Genomic DNA, 19275 nt, shown 5'->3' with positions numbered 1-19275 from the left:
GTCTGCATACTGGAAGATTTTACTTTTTAGGGGGAGTTGGCTTATGTCGTGTGTGTATATGTTAAATAGAATGGGAGATAGGACAGCTCCTTGCGGTACTCCACCGGTTACATGTACCTCTTTGCTGTGTGCTGATCCTATACATGTGATGTGCTTTCTGTTTTTCGTGTATGCTTTAAACCACTGGAGTAGACGACCTCCAATTCCGATATGGGTAAGTTTGGTTAACAAGGTTTTATGTGTTAGTGTGTCAAATGCTTTTGTTAGGTCAATGAATACCACTAATGTTATTGTTTTTATCCAATGCAGCGTTTATTAGATCTGTGAAATCTTCCAGGAGTGTTGCTGTTCCTTTATTTTTTTGAAAGCCATATTGTGTTTTGGGTATGATTTGAAATTTTTCAACGTATGTGGAGAGTTTCTGATGTACAATGCGCTCCATGATTTGGTTGATTACAGGCAGCGTGGCGATAGGTCTGTAATTACTTATTATGTTTCTTTTTCCCTGTTTGTGTATGGGTGTGATTAGTGCAGTCTTCAGTGTTTCAGGTATGTGTCCCGTTTCGAAGATTTTATTTAACAGTTTTTGTATAACTGGAAGTAGGTCGGTTGAGTGTTTCTTGATGTCTTTTGGTCTGATTCCGTCTATCCCCGGTCCTTTGTTAGGATTAATTTGTTGAATTGCCAGTGATAGTTCTTCTTTTGTTACTGTGGGGAACCACATCGACTGGGTTGCTCATGGACCTAGTGGAGAATGTTCATATGTGTGGGGAAAGGTTGTTTCTTGTAGCTTTTGGACAGAGTTCACGAAGTGCTGATTAAAGTTGTTTTCCAACTGTTTGAGGGATTTGGGGTTGCAGGCAAAGCTGTGTTTTATTGTTTCTGTGGCAGTGGTGTTCTGTGTATATTGTCCAGCATTTCATTGATCAGGTGCCAGGTTTCCTTTATGTCATTCTGTGTTGTTGTTAATTTGTTGCTGTAATAGTTTCTTTTTGCCATTCGAATCTGGGTTGTTAGGAGATTCCGTTTTCTTTTGTATTCAGCTTTTAAAGCGATATTGTTCTGTGACTTCTTAAGTTGTTTCCATAGGGCATCTTTTCTTTGTATGTCTGTTAGCATGTTGTCTGTTATCCATGGATTTTGTTTCGTTTGGGGGCGTATTTTTATTTTTGTTAATTGCCTCTTCGTTTGTCGTAGATACTTCAGTCAGTATTAAAATGTCTATTTCTTCTATATCTTCCTTCAGATAAGCTTGCAAGGTCAGCCAGTATTTTTGAATGCTTCTGATGTTGATGTGGAGAATAGATAGTCCTTTTTTGGGGATTGTCAGTTGTTTCCATTCTGATATTGATTTCAGAATGTGGCAATTATCATGTTCCGGGGTGATTACGTCTGCTTGATGGTGTGCATTCATGTTGGTTGGGGTGCTGGTCCTTCTTTACGAGTTGTCAATATTCCTTTCAATGTGACAGCCTGTTGAGGTCATCTACGGATTTTATTTCGATTGGTTTTGAGTCTTGTGTCTTTCTAAGGAATATTTTGCTGTCTCTTATCCATATAAACTGGTAATTGTTTTCTGTTTTTACTTTCCTTGCTTGGTAGAATATTTTCTGATAGTGTGGAGTAAGGTATTCAGACAAGTATATTGGGGTGTTGTCGTGGTCTCCTTTCAGATCCTTTACTATTGGATTTTTAATCCTGCTAGCTTTTATAAGTGTAGTTTTTGTTAGGCTGTTGGTGAGTCGCACTACGACGGGAGAAGGACAGGTATTATTTTCTCTTTTCCTTTTTTGTGGTAACCGATGCACTGACTGGATGTCTCTTGGTTCAATGGGGGAGCCGATTTTTTGGCTTTGTTGTATTACAGTGTCTCTTAGATGTTCCATAGCTATTTCTGGGAGATCATTTATGAGGAGGTCATTTTTGTGCTGCTGTTGGTTTGAGAGCTCGTACTGTTGCTTTAGAGAGTTTAGTTCTTGCCGTAGGCCCGTTGTCTCTTTAGTTAAATTATGCTGTCTTTCAGTTAGCTCTTTGACGCAGTTTTTAATTTCTCTAACGGTCTGTAACATATCTTCTATCGAGTTATTATTAAATTTATTAAATGCCTCGTATTGGTTAAATTTTTCTGTAATTTGTGCGGTATGTTTTTTAAATAGTTCTCCAACAAAATCGATTAAACAGTCTTTTAGGTTTTGTAATCTATTTTCAAGTAATGCATTTAAAGATGGCTCACCTGGGTTTCCGTTGTTGTTTTCTTTGTTTTTAATTCCCTCTGTTGTTGATAGCTGTTTACTGCCTGCGGTTGTTTTCTGCGTTGGCTGTTTTCCGCCTGCGGTCGAAGGCGACGTTCCTTTGTTATCTCTGCAATGGGGACACTTCCACTCGTCACGATTCTTGTTTGATTTTCGCTGCCAGGTAGTCTCGGACAATACTAAACATAAAAAATGCATGTTTCTTTGGCAGTTCCTACATGTTACGTGGTTTTCTTCCCCCATTAGGTCTTCTTGGCATTTGTAGCACTTCATACTTCTTGTTTGACGATCTTGCTGTATTTTCTAATATGGCGTCCTCCTTTGTTCTCTTCTCGCGTAGTTGACCAACGTATACTTCGAACTTTGAATACTTATATTTTACTTATTACTTAACAGATACTTACAGTTTTTACATCTATATATTCGTCTTGAAGAACGGAGTTCACTGATGTACTTTAAATTTTAATTCACAAGAAAAGATCTACTTTACAACTTAAAATATGGGAGCATCGAAATAGCGTGCTTGCAACTGCTTGCTGCTAAAGCGCCCTCTATCATTTTATAATAATAATATATATATTATTATAATAATAATATATATTAATAATAATAATAATAATAATAATAATAAATCAATATCAATATTAAAGCTTGTTAATATACAGAATATCTACATACATACTGTTAAAATTTTTTTGTTATATTTTCTTATCACAACAAAAATTCAATTTACAAATTCCTGAGTATGTTGGTTTTTTGATAAAATTGTTTGTTTGCTCAGGTGGCGTTTCTGCTTGACCTTATCTGCCGAAGATAACAGATGCCGGAATTTTGTCCGCTATCTATTATCTTCTTCAGATAAGCTCAGCTTAATATTATAATTTTATTTTTTTTAAATGTCAAATAATACTTTATTATCTCTCTAATAAATTATATACATATACATACAATTTATGTATTACATATAATACACATATTTATATAATACATATAATACTCATATTTAAATAATACATACAATTTAATATAATTCATCCTCTCCAAACTCCAAGCCTCAGTAAGCGAGTTAAGTATCCTTCCAAAGGAACAATTTGGCTTTAGACAACATCACAGTACTACTCAACAAATTCATAGGATAATTGAGTACATCACCACCGGCTATAATTTGCACCAGCACAGGGGAGCAGTTTTCCTCGATATAGCGAAAGCTTTTGATAAGATATGGCACTTCGGATTGCTACACAAACTCATCTCAGCAGGCATACCATCAAGAATCGTCCACCTAATTAAATCTTACCTCCAGGACAGACACATACAAGTCAAAATAAACGGTACAGTTTCAAGTCAGCGACGGATCTCTGCGGGAGTTCCCCAAGGTTCCCTACTGACACCGATCTTATTCTTGATATATATGGCAGACATCCCACACAACCCAATGTCAGCCATCTTAGCACTCCATGCGGATGACACAGCAGTACTTGCCAGATCTCTACAACCACATCTCATCACTAAAAACTGCAAGAAAACCTACTAAAACTAGAACAATGGTTTTTCCAAATGGAGATTACAAGTGCATCCCCAAAAGAGTATAGCGATACTTTTCACCAGAAGATTGGCAACTCCCAAGGAGGACCTTTATCTATTCAAACACCAAAATCCCCTGGCAAACAGAAACAAAATATCTTGGGGTAATTCTAGACAAAAGATTAACGTTCAACCCACACATCAAAGCCTTATGCGCGAAAGCATCTAAAACCATCGCACAACTTTACCCTTTAATAAATAGAAAAAGCAATCTAAATACCAGAATCAAAGTACTCCTCTACGTGATGACGAACTGCCCCATAGTGACATATGCATCTGCAGCCTGGAGCCACACATCCAACACCAACATCCTCAGGCTACAGAGAGTGCAAAATAAGTGTTTGCGCATGATCTTGGATGCACCGTGGTTTGTAAGGAAAGTCCAACTTTATAGAGATACAAACATCCCTTACATCTACTCCTTCCTACTAACTACAGCGGAAAAATTCTTCTAAAAGATCTCTACACACCCCAACAATCTAGTTAAACAGGCAGCAAACTATGAGGAAACTGACTTCTTCAAATACAAGAGGCCAAAAGCCATCCGAAATATAGGAACAATGACTAATCTAGGAACAATGACTAACCATACCATCTGAAGAAATAGCCACTGATCTCAAATCGCAAGGATTAGCACCAATAAAAATATCACGCATGTACAGAGCGGGTAAGCGGCCCATGCCTCTGGTCTTAGTGGAGATCAATAAAGACCAACGAGAGATTTATGACCTTAATTTATGACTGTCTGTAACTTGGTTATCAGGACTGAACCCCTCAGAAGGAAGACATCCGCCGGACAATGCCACCACTGTCAAAAGTATGGTCATGCGCAGAAGCTTTGTAGGGCGGAATACAGTAGGGTGTAAAGTGCGGAAATAATCATCCCTCGCATACATGTGCCAAGTCAAGAACCACTTCTGCTAAGTGTGCCAACTGTGGCAGCCCACATCCAGCTAACTACAAGGGCTGTTCACTCCACCCATCTAACCTGACAAGGACTTGGGTGGAAGTAGCCCGGTCCACTAGAAGCGAGTCACACAACCTGAATCGGAAATTAAAGTGCGGGCTATTACACCTGATAAATCGTATGCCTCTGTAGTTTCCTCACGCAACAAATCGGCAGAAACCATACCAAGCAGCCAAAACTCTGCTGCGATGCTTGCTGCCACTTTGGAGAAATACTATCAGCTTTTAGCAAATCAGATCCAAACCAGGCTGACACAAACAGATTTCTTAAAAATGCCCAAGTCATATTCTAGCTGATTAATGGGTAATCCGGCCATAACAATAAATTCCATACAGGTCGCATTCTGGAATGCTAATGGACTCAGCAACAACATTCTAGAACTCCAAGAATTTGCTGCTCACTACAAAATTGATATCATGTTAGTTAACGAGACCCATCTGTGGCCCTGTGATAATCCCAAGCTGAGAAATTACTCTTTAATTAGAAATGATGCCAGAGGTGGAGGTACTGCAATCTTTATCAAGAAAAACATCCGTTACAATGAAATAAAAAAGATTCCTACAACTAATCTGGAAAAAACTGGCATAGAAATTTACACCATTAATGCAGGCATTTTAAGAATATATTCCGTTTATAACCCTCCAGCCAGAACTCTGCTATCCTCTGATCTTTCTCAGCTGCTTGACACTATGGAAGCAAGAGCAATAAAAGCTACAATAATTAGCAGAATCTAAACTCAAATAATTCCTAATGGAATAGCGGGTGTGCCAATTACAACGGGAAAATCCTTCACAATTTTGCTAAGCTGAGAAATATTATCATCGCAGGTCCGATTGAACCAACACACTATGGAACACACGGAAGGCCCGATGTATTAGATATAGCCATATTCAAAAACACATCTCATCAATTCCAGCTGCAAGTAGTTAACGACCTCAGTTCGGACCACAACCCACTACTTGGGGTCACACCTCCCCTGGCAACATCAAAAAGCTACAGGTCGTCCAGAACAAATGTCTCCGTATGATATTCAGTGCTCCGTGGTTTGTCAGGAATACTTTCCTCCACTGAGACGCTGACATTCCTGATATTCACATGTTTCTCCGTGATACTGCCATTACATATTTCACCAAAGCAGCTAATCATCCCAATCAACTCATTCGAGAGTCATCTAACTACGATGAAAACGATAGGTTGAAACACAAGCGTCCGAAAGCGGCTCTGCGCATCGGTAGAGACGCTCCCACACTGCCATAAAATGGGTGAGCTAGGTGCTCGATAAATTCTCATTAATTTAAGCCATTTTTCATAGAGATGAAGGGATTATAATCCAAGGGATTGAGATCCATCCAGCCACAAAGGTTAAAAGGTTTAAAAATATATATAATTACATACAGTTTAAGAGATGGTACTACAATTTTTCACATGTGGTTCAATTCAGATTCCAATTTATCTCATACTTTGTGCAGTGCGCAAGGCATATAGCACAACAATTTGTGTGTTATTAGCAGTAATAACGATTTTTGTAATAGTTTACAATCAGTTATAGTTCAGTTACACAGGATAGATTACACGATTATCTATCTATCTATATAATTATTTTTTTTTTTCTGTACAGAATGCTAGGAAAATATCTTATTTAAATTGTATAGGTAATGATATTAACAAAGTGTTTTACATCTTCTTTCACATACATATTTACAACGATCCGTTTAAATTTACAATGATTCACTTTTTTATTAAATCGATTATATTTACTTGTTTCTTTGAGTGGCATTTCTGATTTCTTCCTGGAATAATAATAATAATAATAATAATAATAATAATAATAATAATAATTTTTAAACAATTTTTTTAACATTTTATTATTTCTCAGATAAATTACATACATTACATGAACACACTTGTGCATAACAGATACTTGCATGTACATAATGTATTTTTAAATAATAATAATTTTGTTAACATTTTATTGTCTCAGATAAATTACATACATGCATATAATAATAACATTTTAATATATATAATATTTATAGTACATTACATGAATACAATTGTGCATAACAGATAATATTTTTTTAAATAATAATAATAATAATATTTTTTTAGAATAGAATAAGTTTATTGTCATTCATCTATACATATATAGAGTATTTATAAATATACAATTCAGATTACGTACAATATACAAACATATATAAATTATAATAAGAATGTTGCATTTTTTGCAATTTCACTAATGTATTTACAATGATAAAAAGTTTTTTTATAATAATGAAATATTTTTAGAGTAGGTATGTTGATTTCTAAAATGTTTACACAATTACAATAATCATCTTTAGTGACATTCCAACTTGTAATTTTTACAAAATTCAACACGTAGTGCTGCATATGTGATTTTTTTTTCTACATTGCATTTGAATTAAAATTTTGATAATAATACTTTTTTGCATCTATATTTACAACAGGGTTTCTTCTAATATTAACAATGAAGATTGCACGGAATTTTTGAATAATGGATAATAATAATAATAATATGATAATGTCTCAGATAAATTAAATACATATATTCAGTGCAGAATGCTAGGAAGATATGATAACGAATGAATCAATCGACCGTGAGATGCGGTGATTGATTCATTCAATCCAATACCCTTGGAGAGTAATGGATGGCAATGCTGTAGCCAATGAGGTTCTTACTGAGGCACGGCTATTGCTGTTACCCTCCTGCCATGATCAGAGCTTCAATTGCTCAATAACACCTTACCAATACACTGTCCTCTACAGATAGCGGGGAAGATGAAAAGCATTCTTGCTTCGCCCCTTTAAGCCAGTCCTTATAAGGACTATAAGGACTAGGAAGATATCTTATTTGAATTGCATAAATAATGATATTAACAATGTGTTTTACATCTTTTTTCACATTCATATTTACAATGATTCATTTAAATTTACGATGATTCATTTTTTTATTAAATTTTTTATTGTGGAGAGCCGTGTATGAAAAAAGTTTAAACTAAACGTCGTCTCTTTTTTCCTCGGGGGGGGGGAATTGGCAAACCAGCCACAAGAGCACACGCAGTTAACAGCCATAAATTGGCCTTATAGCATTTTTCCATATGTGGTTTTCTCCTTCCAGTTTCCGTAATTAACCACCTCCCTCCCTATTTATATTTATGCACTCACCGACTTCCATTTGTTTCCCGGAAGTCTTGTTGCTTTTTATCAATGCTTCCTTTAGTTGTTTAAAAGTGATCGTATATTTCGGATATAGTTTTCTGGTCTTGATTATATTATTAATATTTTGACGTTTTACTAAAATTTTGTTTTATTTTATTTATTTAATTTTTAATTTCACTGACTTCTATTGAGTCCCTTTAGCTTTGTTTTTGTCTTCTAAAATGCTCGTAGTTTTCTGTATAGTGCTGCCATCTTTTGCCGTTTAACAAGCTCCATGTACGGTAGTCGACAATTTCATTTATTTGGAGGATGACGTAACGGGTAGCGTACAAAAGCAGATAAGAGTACGAAGTAGATAGGGAAACGGAGTCACGCCCATTTTTTTTTTTTTTAATTTAAAAAAACAGGATGTACAGCATTTTATTTTCGGAAAGAAAGCAGAGCTATTTCTTTAGAAAAATTTAATAGGTATTAACTTTCAAACCAGGAAATGTTTGTTTTGTATTTTTACAAAAACTCAGCATAAATAAAGATTATTTTTAATCTTTATTTATGCTAGAAAGCATTTTAATAAAAAGAAATAAAATGAAGTAAATAATTAAATCGTTTACATAATTAAAATCTTTATATTAAATTTCAATTTCAATTTAATTTATATCTGGAAATTTGGTTTAAATTTAAATCTTAAAATTAAACTGAATATTAAACTAGAGAGGATTATGATTTATAGTTATGATAAGAGTTATAAGCATTTGTTGAATGAATATTCTCCTTGATTTTTGGCTTGTTAAAATTAGAACAAATTTATCTAAAACTCCACATTCATCTGCTCCAGTGTCGGCTCTTCCATAAGGGCTATAGGGCTGCAGCCCTTCCAGTATAAAATGAAAGTTCTTGTTTTATTATTGCCGTCTTAAATGTTTATATGTTTATCTAAAAACCGTTATTTTCTTATTTGTAATACAATACCGCTCCATAGTATTTTATATAATTCATTTTCTAGCAATAATTATATTCTGAATAGTCAATGTGCTGTGCGGGTCAGGGCTAGTATCAATACTAGCTAGTATACTCAATGCTGGAGCTGCATTCAATGCAGACCACACCAAACCGCTATCTAGGGGGATAACTTAGTGTGGGGTAACCGTGATTTACGTGCAGTTTGGGCTAGTAGCATTGCAGCCTAAGATACGTTGCTACCACACAAATTAATGTCGTTATCGTAGGTAAATATTGTGCGGTTTTTTTTCTTTTGTTTTTTTTTCTATTCAATTCTAGCATTTAATTTACATTTTTGTAGAAATGAACGAAGAGAAGAATTCTGTTAAATCTTGTTAAAATCTGTTATATTTTCTATACATATTCACTTTTTTTTTTTTTTTTTTACTTTTATTGCTACAGCCCACCACTACAAATTCTTAGGCGCCACCACTGATCTGCTGTTTTCTATGCTGAACACCCAATTAAAATTAGTGAATTGGATATCAAGACAAGCCTTCAAAGATTGTAAATTTAAGACTAGATGCTTTCAGTTCACTTTCCTTTTGGTATTAAACTCGCTGGCCTGTCACCGGTAAGTCACTTGTCATCTTAAAAATCTGAATACTGCTAATGATAGTGTGGTTAATCATATATGCCTTGTCTGCTTTGTGTTTAAATTTTGTGCATGTTCTTCTGTCCAGTTTGTCTTTTCGCGGAATTAAAAAACTTTTCCGGGAAAGGAACCTTCGCCTCCTTATGACATTGGTTAAATCACATTCATTTGAAAATCCCTGATAAAGGTTCTTTGCTTCCAAAACGGGATTCAAATCCACTTCTTTCCGACGAAAGAGCATCGTCGATATCAACTGTACTACACTGCCTCATTTTAACGCAGCCAGTATTGGAAAAAGAATTGAAGTAAGAAAGTAATACAATAGTGAGAATAAAAATGATCTAGTGGGCCAAGAAAACGATAGTCAATGTTGTTAAACTGTACCACATTAGTGTTGTTACTGAAGCAATTGGATAATTTGGAAATCCTAATATAAAGATCCTATATGGAATTATTAAACCACGTCATGCTTCCATTAAGCAGAGCGGACGAACAAAAGGATTTAATTCATCTTGTACCTAATGACTTTGTACACTGAGATTAAAATAAAGAGCCTTTTTAAATAGCGAGCAAAAACTCTCAGGAGCAACCACAGGTAAAATTTTATTTTGAAGTCCCATTATTATAATTGTTGTTGTTAAAGATACGGTTTTACAAGACTACGCAGGCCTACATCCAATCGGATAAAACGGCCTCACCTTCTCCCTATTAAGGAATAAAAGTCATTAGCTGATTTTTTTCTGCTTAATTAGCAATTTTCAAATGTAATCACTGAAGAGACATGTAATACGCTCTTGTATTTTTTCAGAAAATTTATAAGTACTGTTCGACCACAGATCCAAGACCCTCGGTTGGCAATGTGCCAAGAAGAGTCAATTCATATTGAAGGAGAGAAAGGAATAATGCGATCTACAAATTCGTTACCAACAGACGAAATCAAGTGCTTTATACGTAAAAGTTTCCAACTGTTGTACAAGCAAAATAGTTACCATTTTAAAAACTAGAATTTTCATCAAAGAAAAGCTATTTTGCCGACGTATAATAATAAACACTCATCCCACGAAACGCATTGATTACCCTATTATCGGAATGGATACGCCGTCTTCTGACATGCGCAGAAGTGTTGAGGGTTCTCATATCTGTGATCGCACAATAACAATTAGATTTGTTTTCTCGCTCAGTCAGTCGATATGCAAGTTCATCTGACATTCCCGTTGGATGGACTTTTTTGTGTTCGGAATCCTTACAAAAAATTACACCAGGCCTGTGAAAACCAAGCGCTATGCTGTCCGATTCTAGTTGCTGACTAGAGAAACTTTTTGTAAGCTTTTCATCTGGTATCTCAAGGAAATTGACTGTAGAACACACCCACACCCTACTTCAAACAAAAATATATTAGGGACAGCAATCATAAAAATCATGTTCACTCCTAGCTGAAGGTTGCAAAAGGAAAGTCAGCCGCTTGTGCTGAAGGTTTTGTGCTATCATGCCCAAAATGTACATACCCCCGTGTCCCTATTTTTTCGGAAACCCTCTAGCTAGGGTTTCCGAAAAATTAGGGCCACTTTAAGGGCCCCGAACAATGATATTTAAAACCGAAGAATTAAAAGTATAAATAATTGAAACTGAACATTAAAAATTATGATTGTTTTCTATTAAATTTCCTATATCACTGTTATTAAATTTCCACTGTTATTAAATATCACTGTTATATATATATATATATATAATCAAACATCCTAAGTTTGAATACCGTCTAAAACTAGTATCTTAGATTATGATCTTCGTATTATCCTACAACCGAATCATTCACAAAACTCAATGCTTCCGAAACATTTTTTTTTTAATTTTCTTCCATTACTTTTGATAGGAATCGACAGTTAACGCTAGATCTTTCCTTTTAGACTGATACACTTGGCATCATGTTTCTCTCAGAAAGTTACTTTCCTCTTTTCAGTTACGACTGCAAAAACTACGATCCATGTAAAGTTACCTTTGGGGGCAGTAAAAATTTCTCTAAATCTTCGTAATAATGTCAAAAAGGGATTATTTCGCTAACTGACGACGCTCTTTCTCCAGAAAGGTCTCGCAGGTGGTTGTTCCTGCATTATCTTTTCGTTAGACACTTCCATGAGCTGTTGATGCTGACATTCAGTAGAGATTGTGGCATCATGCCCTTTGCACTCCTCCAGTATTGTATATATTCAAACCAAAAACAGCAAAGATGTCTCTCTTTTTTTGACCAAACCGAGCACTTTTGCACATCTGCCTAGAATGTCGTGTCAATAAAAACTGATCCATTCTTCTCCGGAAACTATAAGTGGTATGCGGCCGTTTTCACTAAAGAGAAGAATAATTCAACCTCATCAATACTGGGTCAGTTACCACGAGATATTATATTATGTGGCTCCGAAGCAAGAAAGGTTTCTTTGTAAATTTGTAGTTCATTTGTACCGTGGATGGGTTAAGATTTTTTATTGATTATATATATATAAGTTTTTTATTTTTTTATTTTTTAAAATGTACAGAAACCCTGCTCTAGAGATAAAAAGTGTAACTTTTCAGTCACTTCAGGTCTCCAATAAGCAGGGAGATGGTCTCACATCGAGGGATAAAACCATCTCCCATCTAAAGACATTCACAAACATCCATGAGCATAGCAGGATCAGCCTGTTAATTGGAGAGTGGGTACACTAATCACTCGGCCTAGCAGTCCTGCAACTATTTTTTTCATTACAGCCAAGGCAGTGAGCTACAATTTCTATCAGAGATATATAAGGCAAGATCATGACAGTACTTACACTTTTCAGGGCCCAAGGAGATAGAGTGCTTCGTTCCCCTTACCAAAAAAAGCAAATAAAAACAATTAATATATACAAGAAATGTTTATTACATTTATTAAAAAAAAACGTATGTTAAGTAAAAAACACATATCAAACACAGATTTTAATCTAGCACTAGGTAAAGACCCTATAAATGTTTACTAGACTTCTCTTTCGCAAATACATCAATAATATCATCATAATTCAAATTATTCACAATATCATTTTTAATAAATAATAGTTATAAATTTGACATTTTATGCTGATGCAAAGAGGTTCGTAAATAACTGGCATTACTAACTGGCATTGTTAGTATTTTCAGTATTGTTACTACATTAGGAAATGTTGATCTGAGTTCAATATTTATCAGATTGTACATGTCTACTACATTATAAACACTTGTATTTTCTTCTTTTATGTATTCCAGAAACTGGATGACTTTATCTTTAGATACATTTTTCTTTATTTTTTTTTAAATTTCGATATCTAGTCATCTAGAAAAAAGTGGTGATTATTTTAAAAAAATCAGCTAACGCCTTTTATTCCCTTATAGGGAGTAGGCGAGGCCTTTATACCCAATCTAGCTTTTGAAGACTGAGTGGGCAGTTCAATCTCCACCGGTAGCCAATCAGAGATAGCTGGCTCATGTCTATCACTAATTATAGGTGGCCACTGATGAAGAGACCGGAAAACAAGTGCAACCATTTCTTGGTATCTAACCCTAACGAGATACGTTACTAGATTAAATGAGATACGTTACTGTTTGAAATAATATGGGTACTAGGGTCGATTTTCTTCAGTATATGGGACGAAAAACCCGAGTTTCCGGGAGAAAAAAAAATCGCTTGGCCGCGCCAGAGATCGACTAACTCGCGAACCGGTCGAAGATAGGCTAAAAAAAAAGTTCCTCCAGTCAGCGACTAGACTTGAACCTAAGTCTAACTTCCAGCGACTAAGCGCAGAGGACGCAAGCGTCATTTCCACTGAGCTACACAGGCTTCAGTGGGTATTATTTTCTGGCCCAAATCCCAGATGTTTAGTTTTAAGGTATTCAGTACATGAGGACAATATAAATTCTAAAAATTATATATATACCATTAATTAAAACCATAAACAGGACAATATAGTAATTCCTTAAGAATTTAAAGAAAGATATTATCAATATTTCTTTACAATTTCAAAGTTACCAAAAAAATTAATTTCAAACGACCTAGATTTACCTTAAATACATAAATGATAAACCAAGTTAAATTAAGCCTTAAATGAATGAACGTGTTGATACGGTATCTTTAGTGGCAAATCCACAAATAGTTTTTCTGAAAACACTTTTCCTGAGCTATACATACGGCATCTCACACATCGACCTAAGACAGAGAACTGAAAAGCCACTTACAAAGGATGAAAGACGAACTATAATATGACAGTTGCTGAGAGGCCATATATGTTAGACTATCAAATGAGCAACATCAGAGTTTTATCCAAACATTTGGATGAATATGTTCATTCAGAAGTAGATGACGTGGGCGAAAAGATCTATTCCGGATCTTGGGAGGCGACATCCATGCTGATTTGGTTAGCAGTTTACTAGGTTATAAGACGTTGACTGTTGATTACATTTTTCATTATTTTAGACAGCAAAAGGAGAGAGTAATTGTTAATAATTTCATGCAGACACTTTTTTTTTAATGGACTGGACATGAGCTTTAATTGATTTTTTCCGTGGGATAAATGCAGCTGATCATAAAAGGCTGCATGGATGATAAGTAAGAGATGGTAGCTCAGGAGCACATGCGTTTTATTCAATCTGGGCAATTTTTGCATTACTATGAACCATTATATTTGATATATATTTTAGCGAAGACTCTTCCGATGTTTTTTTCTTTTTCTTTTTGATGCAGTGTATTGTTCCTGTGATTTGCCTTACTTAGTCACCCATGCAAGAATTGGAAGAGAAAGATTATGCCAATTGAGTAGCTTTTTCTTTAGGTGTAGCACCTCAGCCTGGGTTACAGCGAGAGGTGGAAGCTCATATGGAAAGAAATTGGGCTCAGAAGTCTTTACAAGGAAAAAAAAATGGTTGAGGATGGCTGATAGATTGGCGTTCCACTAGAGATGAAACTTATATGCGAGGTCGAGAATGGTTGATGGATGAGTGTTACTCTAAAGTCGAAATTTGTACGAGGTTATAATCTGAGTTATCAAAAAGAGAAGTTACTTTAGCAATGCACATGTAAAGTATAACTGGTTAAAAAAAGTTGTAGCATATTGAGTCGGTGGACAGGATTGTCTGCTATTCTCATTCGTAGAGAAAAATTTTCTTTTGGTCCCTCTTTAAACAAAATATTTTAGTTTCTCTTCCAGTCATGCTAACTATAAGTTGAAAAAAACCCTCAAGGATAAAACCTGAAAGAAATCAGTACGTTTCTGAAGTAGCATTATAGATAGCAAACAAATTACATATAACAGGGAAAGTTAACTTTAATTCTGAGAGGGTCAATAACATAAGAGGAAATTCAAGATTCGATATCTCTGGCAAAGGATTTCAGACCACACTAATGTGTGCTATGCTTTGAAACTACTCGTACAGAGTGTAATTTGGAAAGATATGTTGAGATTAGTTTGCTATAGGTAAAGGAGGTGGTTACGTTTAAATGTCCGTAGATGGGGGACCACATGATTAAAGTTGAAATATGCCTTGAATGTTTGAAAAGTTCATGTAGCACATTAATTAAAAGTAACCATAAACGGATCGACATAGCTATCAAAATTGCATAGGAGGTATGTTCAAAAGGTTATAAAATATAATTTATTTAAAACATAGAGCTCATGAGCTTATAGATTTCATAAGCTATAAGAACATATCCCCAACGAAATATTTTCCTCCTGTCTAATTATTCCTAGCTTTTTTCCCACTTTGGAAGCAACTCTAAAACTGTTCTGGAGGAATGATTTTGAGTCTTCTCTGTAGCGTTGTGTTTAATTTCATTTGAGTTTTCAAACCTTCATGCTTTAAGTACAGGTTTCAGCTTAGGGAATAAAAAATCATAGGAGGTTAAATCTGCAAATTGAAACGTGCAGATCCGTTAGGTCTTGTGTGAAAAGTCATGGCACAAAAGTTCCAGAAATACTCCTCATTTTGAAATATTCCGTCAAAATTTATGTCAAGATCCAGTTGAGATTCCTGTTTAACAGGTTAACTTTTGAACAGTAATTCACTGGTTGTCGAACGTTTTCGACAACACGAGCCAGCAGTTGTTGGTGCGGTCTTGTCAACTTTCTTAGTGGAATAGAAGGCATTAGCAGATTTATTTATTATTGGTTATTTCTGAGTTTTTAAATGCATTTTCTTTAACCATCCTTAGCGCCTATATTTATCGAAAATAACGATACTTGTTCTAATTGAATATAATTTTGCTAATAACGTTTACTTGTCCAAGGATTTCCATTAGAAAATGAATAGTCGGGTCCTTTCCAAATGGCAGCTATTTCTTGAGGAATGTTCTTTCTTTATTTTCTCTGTAATGTTTTCATGGCAAATCACAGGCAGTTATTTTGGATTCTTGAAAAAAAAAAAACTTGTCGAAATTGGAGCTAAATTCTGCATAATACGTTATGACTGTCAACTTTTTTTTTGAGCGTATGTTGTGATGAATAACTGCGTTTCTAGAAATAAAAAAAAATCTTCCACTTTCTTATAGACTGACTAATGCAGTTAAATTGTAATAACTCTACTAGGTTTACTCCGAATTATTTATTTATGTGTAAACCCAATGAAGTTTCTTCGTGTAGCAGAAGGGTATTTCTAACTGATAGACATTGTTAAACGAACCGAGCTTTGGAGGATCAAGGCATAAATATAATTGTACATATTTATGCCTTGCAGATAGTACAGTTCATTTCTGCATTTATAGCAAATTTGAGAATTTAAAAGTAAAAAATAACGGTCGAGAGTATAATAGGAATGAGATTTTTTAATATTCCTCATCTTCAAGTTTAATTACATATTTTATGATGTGTAAAAAAATGACTGCAGAAAAGATTTTGATGTGTCAGTGAATAAAAAATTCAGACCAATACTCCCAAGCCTCTATTAATTTGCAAAATTACTTCTTGTATACTTATTTTTCGAGTATTAAATTTCTGATCATAAATTCAGCCTGAGGAACATCGTGTAGTGTAATTCTGTGAAAATTGATTCAACCGAAAGTTTATGATAATTATTCTCTACCTACTTTCGAAAGCGAGAGTAGGAAGAGAATATGCCGATAATGTTAAGAAATCGAGTGTCAGAAGTACCAGTCGGTTAGAGAGGAGGATGAAGTAAACATATCATGTGAGAAAATGTGTGTGACAGAGTGACGAAAGATAGGAATGCGTGAGAGAGAGAGAGAGAGAGAGAGAGAGAGAGAGAGAATGTGATGATCAAAAGAATAATAGCACGAAATGAGGGAAGAATGAAGAGTTGGCTATAATGAGAGAGAGAGAGATAGCCGTTACTCCAAGTTCTTCATAGATGTTTACACGAAGCGAATGCTCAAACGTCTGGCGAATGATGCTAAGAAGAGAAAGAAGAGGTTCATGAAAAGAAAGGGATGCTCAACGAATCGAAAAAGAAAAGTAAAGATAATCTGATACAGTGATGAGGGAGAACATGAAAGAATCACTGAAAATTAAGACTGTTGTTAGGGTACATGCCAACCCTAGGCAAACCCTATTTTCCTGCCCTAAATCCAAATGAATATGTAAAATTGAAGACAAAATTTAGTTTTTAATAGTTGAGATGTAATTTTGCCTTTTTATGTACGCCCTCAAAAAACTTATTGCCTCTAATTAACAAAGTAAAGTCTATATAGCATATAAATCTCATATGAGCCCTCTCCTCTTTTACGTTTGTGGATATGCTGACAGAATTTAACATAGGAAAGGGCTCATACGAGACTTATATGACTTATGAGCATGAGATTGCACTTGAACAGATTTGCTTTTCGGAATCTGGAAAGCGTTCTATTGAATGAAATGAGATTGTTTCACTTTTCAATGAAATGAGATTGGCAAACATTCACTTCTTTTCTTTTTTTTTTTTCTTTTAAAAATCAGCTAACGCCTTTTTTATTCCCGTATACGGGAGTAGGCGAGGCCATTTAGCCCTATCTAACTTTTGGAGACTGAGTGGGCAGTTCAATCTCCACTGGTACCCAATCAGAGACAGATGGCTCAAAGCTATCACTAATTAAGCGGTACGCAGTGAAGAGAGACGGCTCAAATGTGCCGCCATCTCGTGGTCCCTAACCCTAACACAATATATTTAATGTCTGAAATAATGTGGGTTCTACGGTCGATTTTCTTGAGTTTACAGGACGAAAAACCCGAGTTTCCGGGAGGAAAAACCTGCTTGCCCGTGCCAGAGATCGACTAACTCGGGAACCGGTCGAAAAAAGGCTTAGAAAAATTTCCTCTAGTCGCCGACTAGACTCGAAACCAAGTCTTCCTTCGTGCGGCCAAGCGCGGTGGTGTGCAAACGCCACATCCACTGAGCTACACAGGCTCTGTGTAGCTCAGTGGATGTGGCAATTATGAACATTCACTTTATGTACATAATTGCCTCGAACATTGAGAACAGTTGGGATGGTTTTTTTTTTTTTTTCATTTTTCATTTTTAGATTCTCTTGGCTCAAAACGTACTGGTATTAAGGTGGATGGGTATCAGCCATCCCCATTAATACTATACCCTCAAAAAAATTCAAGTATAGTATTTTCAGGAAGGATAGAGAGAAAATAATGGGAATGGAGATATTGTTGATGGTAGTTGATGAACTGCAGCCAAAAAATGCAGAAGTACAACTCTAGGCCATCTCATGTGAGACAGAAGCCAACAGGAAAAAATATACAGTTGGTTTCTTCTATAGACCACGGGTATATGAAAAATGACGTGGATGGTATTCATTGACAAATCTCAATGTGAAGAGAGGTAGTTGCTGTTATGGGGAACTTCAGCTATGCGAACGCAAACTGGAAGGAGAAAAGGACATAGGGACACACGATAGGAAGAAAATGGAATTTATGCAGTAATGAACGAAGAGTTATCTGAGGCCACATAGGACAGAAGGTATCAGGGATTATTAAAGAATAATTTTTACGAATGCCGATGGTATAGTGGTAACTTTATCATCGCCCCCCCCAGTCATTCCAACTGCTCAAAATACAATGCCCCCTGTACCCTTTTGCCAGAAAGATATCATAAATCTTTTGTCAAAATTAGACACAAAAAAAGCTCCTGGCCCTGATGGGATTCCTCAAATTGTCCTGAAGGTCTGTGCAGCAGAACTTCAGGACAATTGGAGGAGGAAATAGGTCAATTTTCAGGTATATCCCAAAGCCTGGAAATTGGCCTATATTCAACCCATTCCCAAAAAAGGGCGGAAAATCGCTGCCATCTAACTACCGCCCTATCTCACTCACCTCAATCCTATCTAAAGTGATGGAGAAATTCATCAATTATCAACTCCTACTCTACCTTGAAAGTACCCAGCCATTAAGCGACCACCAATACGAATTCCGTCGATGCCGATCAACAAGTGACCTGCCCTCATATATATATGTTCAGAGATGGGCATATGCCATGGAAAAATTTGGCGAATTCCAAGTAGTTGCACTTGATATCTCTAAAGCCTTTGACTGGGTCTGGCACAAAGGCTTAGTAAGCAAACTTCCATCAGTTGGACTGTCTCAGGACTTCTGCAGGTTGATTGCCAGCTTTCTGTCTGGATGGGCACTATGTGTGATAGTAGATGGCTCCCTATCCTCCCACCATCCAACTAATGCTGGGATCCCACAAGGGTCAGTTCTCTCACCGACCCTCTTCTTTCTGTACATCAA

Source organism: Typopeltis vanoorti, chromosome 13, assembly GCF_054136105.1.
Source record: "Typopeltis vanoorti isolate ZY-2024b chromosome 13, IOZ_Tvanoo_1.0, whole genome shotgun sequence".
In the NCBI taxonomy this organism is placed as follows: Eukaryota; Metazoa; Arthropoda; class Arachnida; order Uropygi; family Thelyphonidae; genus Typopeltis; species Typopeltis vanoorti.
This window is presented reverse-complemented; position numbering follows the sequence as displayed.